Raw genomic sequence first — 5,015 nt, 5'->3', positions numbered from 1 at the left:
TCTCCTCCATCTCTCTGTCTCTCACTCATTATTAGACCCAGTTAAAAGACATTCCTCACCGACGGGGAATTGAACCCCAGCCTATCGTGTGACAGGTGGGGTTACAAACTACTATACTATCGAGGACTATGGTCACACTGCCTCGTCCTCCTTCAGCTCTCTGTCTCTCTCTTATTACCAGACCCAGTTAAAAGACATTCCTCCCCGACGGGGAATCGAACCCCGGCCTCCCGCGTGACAGGCGGGGATACTAACCACTATACTATCGAGGACTGTGGTCACACTGTCTCTTCCTCCTTCAGCTCTCTGATGCTCTCTCATTACTAAACCCAGTTAAAAGACATTTCTCCCTGATGATGAATCGAATCCTGGCCTCCCGCGTGACAGGCAGGGATACTAACCACAATACTATCGAGGACTGTGGTCACACTGCCTCGTCCTCCTTCTGATCTCTATCTCTCCCTCATTACTAGACCCAGTTAACCTCAGAACATGGTCATGGGGTATCTGATACTGAGCTTCTTTGTTTCATATTACCACAGCTTGGTACTTTGAGTGAGCCTCTTGCATCTCCCTGTGGATTCATTTGCCTTTGGGCTGCTGTTGTGGAAGGTAGCGTTTCGGTGCTAGTGCATTCGTGGGGCTGCATAATGAGTGCGTCGGGTGTATTTTACCCTGTGCCATGTTAATTGACCTCAAGAAGGTTATATGTACTGTCTGCGAAATCCCTCTACCTGCCAGCATTGCTCCAGCAGGCCGTGTGGTGATGACTGACAACAGAGCTCCCATGATTCGCTGCTCACTGTGTCCCAGGAACAGGACAGAAAGACCAACAATATAACTGGTGCACTGGCTGTGGAATGTCCAGTGTCATCCATCTATCCGAATTTATCTACTCATTCTGCGGGATTGTCAGCAGTAATCAAAAATACACAAAGGTAAGAAACTTGTGGAAATCTTTTCACCCCTTCTGCTCATTTACAATGGCAGACAACAGTAAAACAAATATTTTAGTGCATATGTACGTCTTTCTTTGACTTTTAGGAAAATTTGATTGTTCATTGTCCAGTGGTAAAGAAATGTAAAACAATATTTTTATTGAAAAACCATTGTCTGTGTGCGCACAAAACGTAAATCATGTAATTTTTCGATTATTTAGTAATTACAGACAATGACACAGCTACCAAAAAACATAACAAAAGTTTTTACTTGCAAAATTATTTTTTTACTTACAAAAAATACCCGTTTTTTTTTTTTTTTTTACGTTCTCCCGTACAGTGTGTTGCTACCAGGAGGTTGTGATTCTCGTAGCTGAGGCTCCTACGACCTGGGTGTGTGTGGGTCATCACCCAATACTTCACCGGTAGTTTTAGATTTTTCAGGTAGTTTTAGATTTTTCAGAAGTTTTTAGTACTTTTTTTGAGTTGTACTGTACATATTCACTTTGACATAGTATTAACTAAAATCTAAAGGGAAATAAAAGTAGAAACGATCTAGATTCTTGTACTTATTTAAAATTTAATAAATCTTGATTACAACTATTTCTTTTTTTCCAAAATGGGGTTCAATATACCCAATGACCGTGTAAATAGCACTATTGCCAATGACCATGTTCTAAGGTTAAAAGAAGACCCTCCCTGCCTGGGAATCGAACCCCGGCCTCGCGCATGACACGCGGGGATACTAACCACTATACTATCGAGGACTGTGGTCACACTGCCTCGTATTCCTTCAGCTCTCTGTCTCTCCCTCATTATAGACCCAGTTAAAAGATCTTCCTTCCTGACGGGGAATCGAACCCCCTGCCACCCGTGTGACAGGTGGGGATACTAACCACTATACTATCAAGGGCTGTGGTCACACTGCCTTGTCCTCATTCAGCTCTCTGTCTCTCTCTCATTACTAGACCCATTTAAAAGACGTTCCTCCCTGACGGGGCATCGAAACCCAACCTCCCGTGTGACCGGTGGGGATACTAAACACTATACTATCGAGAACTGTGGTCACACTGCTTCGTTCTCCTTCAGCTCTCTGTCTCTCTCTCCTTACTAGACCCAGTTAAAAGAAGTTCCTCCCCGACGGGGAATCGAACCAGCGTGACAGGCGGGGATACTAACCACTATACTATCGAGGACTGTGGTCGCACTGCCTCGTCCTCCTTTAGCTCTCTGTCTCTCCCTCATTATAGACCCAGTTAAAAGATCTTCCTCCCCAATGGGGAATCGAACCCCAGCCTACCGCGTGACAGGCGGGGATATTAACCGCTATAGTATGGAGGACTGTGGTCACACTGCCTCTTCCTCCTTCAGCTCTTTGTCTCTCCCTCTTTATACACCCAGTTAAAAGATCTTCCTCCCCAACGGGAATCGAATCCCGGCCTCCAGTGTGACAGGCGGGGATACTAACCACTATACTGTCGAGGACTGTGGTCACAATGCCTTAACATATTCAGCTCTCTGTCTCTCTCTCATTATTAGACTCGGTTAAAAGACGTTCCTCCCCATCAGGGAATCCAATGCTGGCTCTCGAGAGAGGCGGGGATACTAGCCACTAAACTATCGAGGACTGTGGTCACACTGCCTCGTCCCCTTCAGCTCTCTGTCTCTTCCACATTATAGACCCAGTTAATCAATCTTCCTCCCCGACGGGGAATCGGACCCTGTACTCCCGCGTGACAGGCGGGGACACTAACCACGATACTACCGAGGATTGTGGTCAAACTGCCTCATCCTACTTCAGCTCTCTGTCTCTCCATCGTTAGAGACCCAGTTAAAAGACATTCCTCCCCGATGGGGAAACGAAACCTGGTCTATCATGTGACAGGCGGGGTTACAAACCACTATAATATCGAGGACTATGGTCACACTTCCTCGTTCTCCTCCAGCTCTCTGTCTCTCTCTCATTACTAGACCCAGTTGAAAGAAGTTCCTCCCCGACGGGGGATCGAACCCCAGCCTCCAGCATGACAGGCGGGGATATTAACCGGTATACTATAGAGGACTGTGGTCACACTGCCTCGTCGTCCTTCAGCTCTTTGTCTCTCCCTCTTTATAGACCCAGGTAAAAGATCTTCCTCCCCAATGGGGAATCGAATCCCGGCCCCCAGCATGACTGAAAGAGATATTAACCGCTATACTATCGAGGACTATGGTCACATTGCCTCGTCCTACTTCAGCTCTCTGTCTGTCTCTCATTACTAGACCCAGTTAAAAGACGTTCCTCCCCATCGGCGAATCGAACCCTGGCCTCACGAGTGATAGGCGGAGATACTAACCACTATACTGTTGAGGACTTTGGTCACACTGCCTCGTCCTCCTTTAGCTCTCTGTCTCTCCCTCATTATAAACCCAGTTAAAAGATCTTCCTCCCTGAAGGGGAATCGAACCCCGCCCTCCCGCGTGAAAGGTAGGGATATTAACCACTATACTATAGAGGACTGTGGTCACACTGCCTCATCCTCCTTCAGCTCCCTGTCTCTCCCTTATTATAGACCCAGTTAAAAGATCTACCTCCCCGACGGGGAATCGAACCCCGGCCTCCCGCGTGACGGGCGGGGATACTAACCAATATACTATCGAGGACTGTGGTCACACTGCCTTGTCCTCATTCAGCATTCTGTCTCTCTCTCATTACTAGACCCAGTTAAAAGACATTACTCCCCAACGGGGACTCGAACCCCGGCCTCCCGCGCGACAGGTGGGGATACTAGCCACTAAACTATCGAGGACTGTGGTCACACTGCCTCGTCCCCCTTCAGCTCTCTGTCTCTTCCACATTATAGACCCAGTTAATCAATCTTCCTCCCGGTGTGGAATCGAACCCTGGACTCCCGCGTGACAGGCGGGGACACTAACCACGATACTACCGAGGATTGTGGTCAAACTGCCTCGTCCTACTTCAGCTCTCTGTCTCTCCATCGTTAGAGACCCAGTTAAAAGACATTCCTCCCGATGGGGGAAACGAAACCTGGTCTATCATGTGACAGGCGGGTTACAAACCACTATAATATCGAGGACTATGGTCACACTTCCTCGTTCTCCTAGCTCTCTGTCTCTCTCTCATTACTAGACCCAGTTAAAAGACGTTCCTCCCCATCGGGGAATCGAACCCTGGCCTCACAAGTGATAGGCAGGGATACTAACCACTATACTGTTGAGGACTGTGGTCACACTGCCTCGTCCTCCTTCAGCTCTTTGTCTCTCCCTCATTATAGACCCAGTTAAAAGATCTACCTCCCCGACGGGGAATCGAACCCCGGCCTCCCGCGTGACAGGCGGGGATACTAACCACTATACTATCGAGGACTGTGGTCACACTGCCTTGTCCTCATTCAGCACTCTGTCTCTCTCTCATTACTAGACCCAGTTAAAAGACATTACTCCCCAACGGGAATCGAACCCCGGCCTCCCGCGCGATAGGCGGGGATACTAACCACTATACTATCGAGGACTGTGGTCAAACTGCCTCGTCCTCCTTCAGCTCTCTGTCTATCCATCATTAGAGACCCAGTTAAAAGACATTCCTCCCTGACGGGGAATCGGACCCCGGCCTATCGTGTGACAGGCGGAACTACAAACCACTATACTATCAAGGACTATGGTCACACTGCCTAGTCTTCCTCCAGCACTCTGTTGCTCTCATTGCTGGACCCAATTAATAAAAGTTCCTCCCCGACGGGGAATCAAACCGCGGCCTCCAGCATGACAGGTGGGGATACTAACCACTATACTATCGAGGACTATGGTCACACTGCCTCGTCCTCCTTCAGCTCTCTGTCTCTCTCTCTCATTACTAGACCCAGTTAAAAGACGTTCCTCCCCGAGATGGGGAATCGAACCTTGGCCTCCCGCGTGATAGGCGGGTATACTAACCACTATACTCTCGAGGACTGTGGTCAATCTGCCTCATCCTACTTCAGCTCTATCTCTTCCTCAATATAGACCCAGTTAAAAGATCTTCCTCCCCAACAGGGAATTGAACCTCGGCCTATCGTGTGACAGGCGGGGTTACAAACC

The 5,015-nt window shown here is 48.4% G+C and overlaps 2 non-coding genes across 2 annotated transcripts; both read right to left on the bottom strand.

Moving 5' to 3' along the window:
* Window positions 1-200: 200 nt before the first annotated feature.
* TRNAD-GUC (transfer RNA aspartic acid (anticodon GUC)) lies at window positions 201-272 on the bottom strand. The gene has a single exon. It is a non-coding gene; the product is annotated as a tRNA-Asp (tRNA).
* A 3,960-nt stretch (window positions 273-4,232) lies between these two features.
* On the bottom strand, window positions 4,233-4,304 carry TRNAD-GUC (transfer RNA aspartic acid (anticodon GUC)). Its single transcript has one exon. It is a non-coding gene; the product is annotated as a tRNA-Asp (tRNA).
* Between the last annotated feature and the right edge of the window lie 711 nt (window positions 4,305-5,015).

Source organism: Macrobrachium rosenbergii, chromosome 53 (genome assembly GCF_040412425.1).
Source record: "Macrobrachium rosenbergii isolate ZJJX-2024 chromosome 53, ASM4041242v1, whole genome shotgun sequence".
Taxonomy (NCBI): domain Eukaryota; kingdom Metazoa; phylum Arthropoda; class Malacostraca; order Decapoda; family Palaemonidae; genus Macrobrachium; species Macrobrachium rosenbergii.
This window is presented reverse-complemented; position numbering and strand designations above follow the sequence as displayed.